The following is a 12226-nucleotide window of genomic DNA, read 5'->3' as shown; positions in this document are numbered from 1 at the left end:
TGGCTGAGCATCAACCTATGAACCAGGAGGTTACTGTTCGATTCCCAATCAAGGCACATGCACCTTGATTGTAGGCATGGTCCTCATCGGGGAGCGTGCAGGAGGCAGCCAATCAGTGATTGGGATGTTTCTCTCTCTCTCTTCTTCTCTGAAATCAATTAAAAAATATATATAAATTTTAAAAAAGAGCTAGCAAAAACAACAACAAAGAAAAAAACAACAACAAGAAAGAGTAGAGAAAGGTGTCCCAAGATTTGCTGGTGCACTACATTCTGATTAATATTCTTAGGATTCTCACTCCACCTGATTATATATTCCACATATACTGATGCTAGCAATACAATTCACATCATCTGCCACACATTCAGGATAGTCAGAAACAGTCATGACCTTAAGAAGCAGCTTGATATTTAACCCCAGTCTTGTTATTTTGTTTGTTCCTAAGTTTGCGTGTGGTTTTCTGACTACCACTCCCTAAAGTAAAGGAAAAATGTGGTCCCTGGAGTCAGTAGGATCTGGATTTGATCTCCGGTTTCACCCTTTTCATGGTGTGTGTCCTTGGATAAGTTACCTAAGATTATTTCTTTATCGCTGACATATGTCTAATAAATCCATTTTATGGGCTGCTCTAAGCTAGGAGAGACCGAGTAGAAAATGCTTCATTCACACTGTTCTTGGCACACAGTAGACATCAGGGGTACGCTGAAGCCAGCTCGGGCCAGCCCGAGAGGGCTGGTGGTGCCCACCTCCTGGCTACCTCACCTTCAGGGACCTTAGGTTGTGTACTTGAAACTCGCTGTGGTGAGAGTATTTACACCACGGAAACTGACAAAAGGTACACACAAATAAGAACGTTTTTCTACAGGAGAACCAGTTATTAAATATTTGCCAGCACACCGCTAATAGGTATTCCTTTGTGGTTATTTGTATCCTGGCAGGTGTATTTCGGAGTCATTTGCTTTTCTCTTATGAAGCAAACAACAATCGCCAAACAGTCCAAAGATATGATATGAATGGAAAGATTCCCTTCCCTGCCTCCTCTCCCACTATATAGTCCCACAGCCTCTCTGTTAAAGTCACCCACCTGTGGGAAAGGTAACACCAAACTCAGCAGACACTGACCTTTTCGTGACATTGGTCCACCGGAGCTTTTCCTTTTCGAGCCCAGCTAGAAGTCCAGGGCTCTGAAGTCATCTATTTAACTAATACTGGGCATCTGTTGGAGGTCACGCCTTCTAGGGATAAAGATAGCTGAAATAAATGAGGTTGTACCTCATGGGGTTACATTGGTTAATTGAGAGGAGATAAGTAAACAAATAGATATAATCATACTGATATTAGAGGGTAGTAAACGGTGAGATGAAAATAAGAGTTCAACGTGGTGGAGAATAACTAGGGCGGTGGGGTTGCTTTCAGAAGGCTGATTAGGGTCGGCCTCTCCAAGGAGGAAACATCTGAGCTGAAATTTACGAGGATGCAGCTGTATTCAGAATGAGGTGAAAAAGAGCTGAGCGAAGGCCCTGAGGCAAGGCTCTGAAGAACAGAGAGGAAGTCAGGGGAGCCCAAGTGCTGATTTTAGAAGGTGGTGTGACAGGGCGTAGTAGAGTGAAGCAGGGGCCAGACTTTGTAAGACCCTTTGGAATGCTAACAAGTCTGCCTTTCAGGCTATGAGCAATGGAAAGTTCTGAAGAACCTTAAGAGGAATTGGGACAACAGGGAGAATGGCTTGATCCGAATTAGTGTTTCCAAGAATCACTTTGCTCTGTGGAGAAGACTGTAAGGAATCAAAAGTGGAGCTAAAAGACCAGTTCAGTGGCCACTGCAACAATCTAGGCAAAAGACAATAGTAGTTAGGACTAGGGTGAAGGTGGTAGAGATGAAGAGAAGTGGACAGATTTGGGATAGATTTGATTTGATAGGTGGAAGCAATAGCACTTGTTGATGGATTATGTAAGGGAAGAAAACAAGAATGCTCTGAGATTTTTTTTTTTAATTTGAGAAACGGTAGATAGTATGTTTATCAGCTAATTTCTAGTCTGCGGTAAGTTGTGAAGAAAGAGTCTAAATAATGAGGAAGAGAAAAACTTTTAGATTTACTGCAGGTTGAAGAAAAGAGAGCTGTCCATATTGCATCCTTTATTTCAAGTCCTTCCTCCACAGCTAAAAGATTAATGCATTTATGATACATCCAAGATCTCAGAGAGCTCTGTGTTGTTAAGTAAAATGCAATTACAATGCAGTAGGATAATGACCCTTCAATTAGATCAAATAATTACTCTTGTAGAAGAGAATTAAAACATTATCTAAATTTATAAATTTAAGTCTCAGGCTTAATGAGTCTCTGAATAAATTTTTATTTTTTTCCATTTCCCTACAACTTTTTAAAAAGCTATTTCTATGTTTGCTCCAGGGGTCTTAGAAATGGATAAAGACATTATTTTGGAAGCCCAACTTTCATTAGAATAGCCTCAGTTTTGATGACTGTCAGACAAAGTTGCAGGACATTTCTAAACAGAAAATCATCTGGTGTCCTTTTAGTACCTAGCAATGAGATGACCAGATACCCTGAAAAAATCCTGAGATAAAATGTCTGTTGGGTAAAATTTAATAAATATCTTTTTTTAATGGAAGGCAGAAAACTAAAGGACATTCCCAAGAACCAAAAGCAGAGAAGCAGCGGGTCAGAGTAATAAGGTGACTGCCACTGAGCTATCAGCTCCCTCACTGTAGCCATTCTGATGGTGGTCTGGTGGTGTTTCATTGCTGCTGTCTTCATTTGCAGTACTCTGATTAATCACTCAAAAAAAGGAAAAAGAGTGATATTCCAATGCATTGATAAGGTAGCATTTCTGTTTGCCATTTTATTGTTTCCTACAGGTCATATGTCTCTCGCCCCCATCCCTCCCTTACTTACTTCTTTTGTGTAAAATAAATATTTTCTATTGTTCTATTTTAATTTCATTTCTCTTATTATATTTTTTGAGTTATTTTCTTAGTGGTTGTCCTGGGGTTTCTTAGTGGTTGCAATCAACATTGCAACTTATAACAACCTAGTTTACTGAGGTATGATACATGTACAGTGCAGTGAGAAAATTATACAGCTCAAATATGTGTATTTGTACTCCCATAGAAATACCACCTCGGTTAAGATATAAAACATATCTGGTATCCTAAAAGTCTTCTTTATGCCCTCTAATTCAATAACACCCCACCCCCAAAGTTCCCATTCTTTGCATTTCTATTATCAGAAAAAAGATTTGCCTGTTATTAAGCTTCATAAATTAATTCATGCAATATATAATATTTGGTGTTTAGTTTCTTTAGCTCATCATTATCTTGGTGAGATTCTCCATTATTTTGCATGTAACAGTAAGTTGTCTTGCTGTTCATAGTATTTTGTTGTATATCTGTTCCACAATATTCATCCTTTCTAATTTTTATGGATTTTTGTGTTGTTTCCTATTTGAGACTATTATAATAAAGCATTTCTGAACACTCTTATAAATGTCTTTTGATGGCCATAAAACTCATTTTTGCAGATATATGCCTAGTATAGGATTTCTGGTTATAGAATATATATGTGTGTGTGTGTGTGTGTACATATATGTGTATATAGTATATGTTTTTAGCATTAATAGATACTGACAAACATATTTACAATGTAATTTTACAAATTTATATTCTTACTAGCAATGTATGAGAAACTTTTTGCTCCATATCTTTGATAGCACTTGTTATTGTCAGTCTTCCTCAAATGCAGCCATTCTGACAGTGCTCAGATATTTCATTGCTGTTTTAATTTTCATTTCTTCTGATTAATAACAAAAAAAGAGAAAAAGACTAACATTCCAAAACATTAATAAGGTAGCATTTGTTTGCCATTTTGTTTTTACTTTCTACCTCATGTCTTTTTTTCTCCCTCTATACTTCATTCTTTTGTATTAAATGGATATTTTCTAGTGTTCTATTTTAATTACCTTGTCATTTCTTTCCTTTTTCTTTTTTAGTGTTATTTTTTTAGTGGTTGCCCTGCAGATTAAAGTCAACATTTTAACTTTAAGAATCTAGTTTGGGTTAATACCAATTTAATTTCAATAGTACACAAAGCCTTTGCTCTTACACATCTCCTTTCTCTCCCTGTTCCTGTGCCCTTTTGTCATGCAAATTATATCCTTACACATTATGTGCCCATCAACACAGATGCAAAATTATTGATCTATGCAGTTGTTTTTCAAAACACATCAAAGAGCACTAGCTGGTTTGGCTCAGTGGAGAGAGCGTCCTGGCATCTGCCCAGGTTCGATTCTGGTCAAGGGCACATGCCAGGAGTTGTGGGCTCGATCCCCAGTAGGGGGCATGCAGGAGGCAGCCAATCAATGATTGCTGTTTCTATCTCTCACTCCCTCTCACTTCCTCTCTGAAATCAATAAAAAATATATTTTTAAAAAAACACATCAAAGAAAAAGAGAAATTACAAACAAAAATAATACATTTATATTGTCTCATTTACTGATTTGGTTTATTTATTGGTGCTCTTTATTTCTTCATGTGAATCTGAGTTACTGGCTAGTGTCCTTCCATTTCAGCCTAAGAACTCTCTTTAGTAATTCTTGTAGGGCAGATATGCTCACAACAAATTCTTTTAGCTTTGATTTTATAAGGATGTCTTAATTTCTCCTTCATTTTGAAGGTTAGTTTTCCTATAGAATTCTTGGTTCAACGTTTCAATACTTTGATATGTTATCCCACTGCCTCTGTCCTTCATGGTTTCTAATAAGAAATCACTTATTAATCTTACTGAGGTCAGATTCACCTTCTTCCCCAGGTTTGTCATTGTTGCCTTTGGTCTTGGAGATGACTGCTGCTGCTTGTTTATTTGGTGACTTTCCTGGACTAAATCAGTAAAGTCTGTATACTTTGTTATGTGTGGACACTGAAGTCTCTAGGTTAATGGTCAGCTGACTGGATAGGAATTTCTTTAGTTGCCTTAGACCCGCGGTTCTCAACCTGTGGGTCGCGACCCCTCCGGGGGTCCAATGACCCTTTCACAAGGGTCGCCTAAGACCATCGGAAAACACATATTGAATATATAATTACATATTGTTTTTGTGATTAGTCACTATGCTTTAATTATGCTCAATTTGTAACAATGAAAATATATCCTGCATATCAGATATTTACATTACGATTCATAACAGTAGCAAGATTACAGTTATGAAGTAGCAATGAAAATAATTTCATGGTTGGGGGTCACCACAACATGAGAACTGTATTAAAGGGTCGCGGCATTAGGAAGGTTGAGAACCACTGCCTTAGACCATTAAATCTCCCAGCCTTTGCTGAGCGCCTCTGTTGACTTGAAGGGACATACCTTTAAGATGCAGGCAGGCAGTTTACAACTCTACCTTAGCTTTTACTCCTTGCATATGCAAGCCTCAAGGTCAGCCAGAGGTTAGAGCTCAGAACTTATACACAGCCCTGGGATGCTCATGGCTTGCAATGCTCACAGCCTTGTAAATGCATGTGGTTTGTAGATCCCCAGAAATATGTTGTGTCTTTACAAAGTCCATTATGAACATTTCCGTCTCCAGCTTTTCCTTTAAAAGTGTTTGATAATCTTGTTTACCCAGTATTGTCTCAGGCAGCTGCATTGTTAAATAATTGCAAACAACCCCAGGGAAAAAGCTGTTTGTACTGGCTGTGCTCTGAGTCAGGCCAGATAAAGACAGCTTTGCAAGCGGGTTGTCCAGGGAATTGACAAACAATTTTCTAGACACAGGAAGCTCTGAACCATTCTGACCCCTCTAGCAGCTTTGAGGCTGCAGGTTTCCACTGTTATTGCCGGACAGTTGATTTTCAAAGCTACTTTAAAGCTTACTGTTCTTGCTGAGATTCAGCCACTGGCTTTCTTGAACACATGTTCTTTTAGCTAATTTCCAGAGCTCTGAAAAAGTTGATTGTGACAATTTTGCCAGTGTTCTTATTCTTTTTGAGAAATAGATTATCAGAAGTTCTTACTCTGATATTTCCATTGATGTCCTGAAAGCCCAATTTAAAACATAGGTTGAAAAAGCAAGCACATATTCCATAACAGGATATTCAATTTGAGTTGTTAAATTTCCATTCTTATAATATTCATCCTGCTAGGGACTGGGAAGGTAAGTTTTATGAGCTGTGGTTAATAGTCCTATTAAGGCTTAACATACTTCTCACTGACTCATACCATGTGGCTTATATTAAACAATTGACACTTCAGTGTTTAATTGTGTGACTACTCTGTAGCAATTTGTAATGCTGACCCTTTTCTCTTTCTTTTTAAAATTTTAAATTGATTTTAGAGAAAGGCACACACACACATACAGAGAGAGAGAGAGAGAGAGAGAGAGAGAGAGAGAGAGAGAGAGACATCAATTTGTTGTTCCACTTATTTGTGCATTCATTGGTTGATTCTTGTATGTGCCCTGACCAGGGATCAAACCCACAACCTTGGCATATTGGGGAAGACACTCTAAACCAGTGGTTCTCAACCTTCTGGCCCTTTAAATACAGTTCCTCATCTTGTGACCCAAACATAAAATTGTTTTCATTGCTACTTCATAACTGTAATGTTGCTACTGTTATGAATCGTAGTGTAAATATCTGATATGCAGGATGGTCTTAGGCGACCCCTGTGAAAGGGTCGTTCGACCGCCAAAGGGGTCGCGACCCACAGGTTGAGAACCGCTGCCCAACTGGGCTATAGCCAGCATTTCTCTTTCTTAATATTCTGTCTACTCTCTCTCAAGCTGTTTCATGCTTCTACTTGCATGCATGCCTGCACACACTGTGGTTGACTTAATCTGCTTTTGGATTCAACCATTCCTGGATATGTGTCTCTAACCCTGATGTCTTCATTGAACTTCAGACCTAATGCCAGTGGTCTTGATCCAGCATCTAGAAGGGTTCAGAAGTCTGGAGAAGGCGCTGTGCGTAAATTAAATAAGAGTCCAGAGACAAAGCATAATTTTGGAAGGCATATTGGGGAGTCAGAGAAGACTTAGCTAAAGGAACTAAGTTCTCCTCATCTCTGGACCCCTTGCTTTTTATTAACACAATTTGTCCTAAGGAGAGGTAGATATACACTTCAAAGGCCAGGGTTTGTATACAGAAGCATTGTCAGGTTAGGGAATTGCCTATAGCTGTTCAGGTGTTTGGCCAGGAGGAGGCAATAACATGTAGGTTGAAATGCCTTTAGCTGTCTGGCAGCAAGCAATCATTTAATTCATACTTTTCAGGTTTGGGGAAATGCCCTCCCTCAGCCATTCCCAGATGATTCAGCCCTGCTGACTTGCTGGAATTGGCTTCCAGCACAGACCCTTTTTATTCAATTGCTTTAGGATTTCTTTACTCTGGCCCAGAGTGCTTCATACTCAGCCCATTTAAAAGGAACTCTTCTTCAGTGTTTATACTCATGTCCTGATAGGTAAGGTTCTTCTCCCTAATGTGTTCATGATAAATTATGGAAATATAGCATTATACTGTTATTCTTCCAGGAAACAGTAAATGCTCCATATCATTTTATTGAATTTATGACTGAATCCTTGATTGAGAGGTACTTCAGAAAATACATAATAAATTATTGCCCTTTTAAGTTCTTACCTTGTACTTTGGAACTACTATAAGGAACTTCAGTCTCTTATAAAGACACTGTAGCTCAAGTTCACAGTCACATTTTGTCAGAAACAGAAAGATAAAAACTCATGATATTACCTACTATGATGCTACCATGTATATGTTTGTATATTTACATTTATTGACAATTCTTAAAGGCATAAGATGATACTGCACTCTGAAAAACATTTAAGTGCTTTCAATGTCATGTCTAATTTGCATTATTGATCCTATAAAGAGGAATAGATTCATTTTGAAGGTTTTAGCTCCCAAGATGACAGGAACAGGGGAGAAAAAAAAGAGTTCTCTTACTCTCGGAGGAAATATCTGGACAGAAAGAAACGCTAGTATAGAAAAAATGCCAAAGGCTGCCATTTTCAGCTGCCATATGATTCCTCAGCTTTGTGCAGATCAAACAGCTGTGCTTTTCTATATAACCACGGGCTTCTTTAGTCTAAGCCAGTGGTTCTCAACCTTCTGGCCCTTTAAATACAGTTCCTCATGTTGTGACCCAACCATAAAATTATTTTCGTTGCTACTTCATAACTGTAATGTTGGTACTGTTATGGATCGTAATGTAAATATCTGATATGCAGGATGGCCTTAGGCGACCCCTGTGAAAGGGTTGTTCGACCGCCAAAGGGGTCACGACCCACAGGTTGAGAACCGCTGGTCAGGCCCTTCTAGCTCTAGGCACGAGACTTAGTGAATTTTAAACTTTATGTCAAAGGAAAGTATTAAAATATGCTTGCCGGCAAATATGTACTTCTGGCTTGTGGTCCTTCTTCAGGTTTCTGCTTAGAGTCACAAAGCTAAAAGAGATTGTTTCTCTTGTTCTCCCTGGCTCCCTTCCAGATCCCTTTCTGCCCACAGCCTGGCTCTAAGTGGTATTCTGGCTGTGGCTTGTAGGAGGCAGACCCATTTGTATCTAAAATAAATGAATGATGTGTCCTTCCTTCGAGGTAAACATTTCTTTTCATTGCAAGAGTCAGGACAAAATTAGACGACTCTAAACCAGTTAGCAATCTTTGTTCTGAATTCAGGGTCAAAAATGAAATTATTAGAGTAAGATGAATATGTAAAGGGAAATAAATTAGGTAGGAAAATGAAGCAAGAAGTAATTCTTTTCCTACTTGTTTTCTCTCCATCCTCTCTTATCAGAGCTGATTCTATTGAGGGCACCAACATCAAGATGTGCTGAGATTAGGGAGATTACAAGACAATTCTATCTTTACTAGTTTCTTAAAGGGAGTCAAATTGAATTTTGATATTTAAAAGTTTGGTAGTTGTGAGCTTCATGTTTTTTTCTTAAAAAATATTTTCTGTAGAGCTTTAGTATCAAATTTTAATATTTTCTCTTTAAATCTTTGGCCTGAACTGCCAAAGTGAAATGACTATTTTGAATCTGTCTTATGTAAAAAAAAAATCAATCATTTATAGGCATGAGAAATAAAATAACTACTAAGAATAAAAAGTTAGCTTCTGTATGATTTTTTTTTGCAAAACAGCTAATAAATTATTAAATTGAATGACTAGAGTACTTCCAGAATCATAAAAATGTGCAGTAAAATGATATGCACAAACTCGTCCAAAGTTATGACCAAAATTGTGAAGCTTTTAAGAGTGAAGCATCCTGATACTGTCTTTCTATCATAAAATACAATAGTTTATAACATAGGTAATAGAACATATAATGAAGCATAATCTAATACATATAACGTATGCATGACTCATAATGTATGAAGAATCAATATATTACTCTCTGATATTTATAATCACTCATATATTGTCATTTTTGTCTTCTCAAATAAGAGATATTTGGATTATTTAGCTAAATATGGAAAATACTGCCCCCCAATTTTTCATAGAATAAGCTAAACCTTTGTAAATATACATGTTTCTCAATTTTAACATGTTACATTCACAAATATCAAAAATTTATCAATTTTGAAATAGTTTGGTCTATATGTCACATCACTAAATGTTCATTATATATCCAAAGGATGCGTGAGACTCTTTGGGGCACCATATTCACACAAAGTCATATACAATAGAGGGAATGCTGCTATTATTTCACATTTAGGGAGACTGCATTGTGCTCCTACATGGTAGAGAGGCAGCCTGGGCTCGTACATTTTTAGTGGCAAACTGACTGCCACACTAAGTGCCGCCACTAATATCAACTCTTGACTCTGTGCTGTCAGATACTGTTTTAAGGGCTTCTTGGGGATTTCTCCCTCTATGCTTAAGACCATATTATGACATAGAACTACTACCCTCGTTTTATAGATGAGGAAACTGAGGAATGTGTTGGTTAAATAATGTATTCAGAAAACTCAGAGAGGCATGGCTTAACTGGGATCCAAATACTGTTCTGGTTCTGGGACCCAAGCCTTTAGCCATTACGTATGCCTTACTACCTCTCTGCCATTACACACACACACCACACACACACACACACACACACACACACACACACACACACACACAATGCATACTCTCATTGTGTGGCTAAGTGTTTGTATATTTTACTTCCTGTCTCAATTTTTTTTTCCTGTTGGCACAAACTCTATTGTGGATTTTAGTGAATTGCTTTGGAACTCTATATTCTCTCTTTCTCTCTCAGTTAATCCTCACTGGAGGATATTTTTCCATTGATTTTTTTTTAAGGGAGAGTGAAAGGGAGGGGGAGACAGAGAGAAATATCAATATGAGAGAGACACATCGATTGGTTGCCACTTGCACACACCCTGACCAGGGCCTGGGACCCAGCCTGCAACAGAGGTACATGCCCTTGACTGGAATCAAACCCGGGACCTTTCAGTCCACAGGTTGAAGCTCTATCCACTGAGCCAAATGGCTAGGGTAGAGTTCTATATTCTTTATCCCCATCTTTCTTATCCTGGTAGACTTCTTATAGAGGACATTTGAAACTGTTCCTCTTTCATTTATTTAAAAAAACAGTCACTGCAACTTACTTAGAGATGCACTGGACTTATCTCCTTAAAGGTTCTCACAGCAACAGAAAATACATACGAACATTTTATTTTTCTGATGCCTTTTATTTATAGATTCTGTTACAGTGTGTCTCAAATATAACTACAACTTAATTGATGACAAACTCAAACTCAAATATGAGCATTCATAAATGTATAAAATTTGTAAAGACTTCTATGTAAACAGCATATTATATTCATGGCTATTCATTTATTTTTGTGAAGCAATTCTTGTTTTCTTCAAAAACATAACATAATAAACCAGAGCTATTTAAATAGATTGGTGGCCTCTATACACAGGTCCTAAACCCAGGCCAATTACTTGGCCATACTAACTTAGCGGGCCCTCGTTTCATTACGTACTTTCATTAACATTTTCCAAAATTTCTATTTAGAACTGCTTTATTTACATAAGCATTTTATTTTAACTCTTTGTAATAAAGCTATTAAAAATTCTATAAAATCATGATGGACATTTTGGGTTGAGATTTAATAACCAGCATTTAAGAATCAGCCCACAAGTCACTTTTGTCTTTTGTAAACGATGTAACAATCAAAAAGGTAAAATGAGATTCTCCCACTTTCATCCAAATTTATATGTATAGATTTGTGTTCAAACATGTTTGCTTCCATTTTATTCTCACTTAAATTTTACAGTGTAACTGCCATTCTACATCATTAGGTGAAATGAGTTCAGTGATTGTGTAATTTTAATATTAGTATGACAATGCCTTGGGGGAGTGATATTTCAAAATCAGAGCCAAACAGTAACCTACATGAAAAGTGTACTTTTTCTTCAAGTTTACACTGTACTGAATGATATCTTACTTTCAAATATTGTTCTTAATTGATAAAAAGTCAAAACTAGACATTCCTGGGAAAACATATATATGTATAAAAAACAAGTATTTTATATTTTTTAAAAATTATAGTTCAGCATGAAATAGAAGAAAGAGCAACTTTATCATTTTTTGGAATGCTCAGAAGAAACTGTGTTGAGGAATCAGTTGCCAATATTTTTTCTTTTACATAAAAATCAAGACATGTAAAAACATTGAGAGTAAATCCCACATAAACCTGCCCACCACACATCTTTTTATACTATAGTCTATAAATATGCAAAATGCAGTTACATTTATATGTGTTTAAAATAATAAGGGTAGACTTACTTCAAATTTAAGGTGATATTAATTTATTAATTTAATGTATTACAAATCTTACAAATATAACATATTTTGTATGGTTCCCTAATTAAATTGTCAAAATGTATTTTTAATAGGCTTAGCAGGTATGTGATGCAATGCTCTACAGAATCTAGGAAAACACTGCATGGTATCTTTCATATTAAATTGAAAAGTGGCTCAAATAATCAAAGATGAATGATTGAACATAGATGTAAAGAATCTTTGGCCCTAGATTTAATATCATATGTACCTTATGACAAATGTCTACAAGTGATAATCTCCATCATGGGCATTATAAAATACATCACAATTAAAAAATTTTCTAGATAGGAAGTTCTGTGGAAATGTCTGTTTCTATCTGACTTTCCCCTATCTATGCTTGTTAGTCTTTCCTTT

This window comes from Myotis nattereri, assembly GCF_964212035.1.
Source record: "Myotis nattereri genome assembly, chromosome: 7".
Classification (NCBI taxonomy): domain Eukaryota; kingdom Metazoa; phylum Chordata; class Mammalia; order Chiroptera; family Vespertilionidae; genus Myotis; species Myotis nattereri.
The sequence above is the reverse complement of the archived record's forward strand: the minus strand, read 5'-3'. Positions refer to the sequence as shown.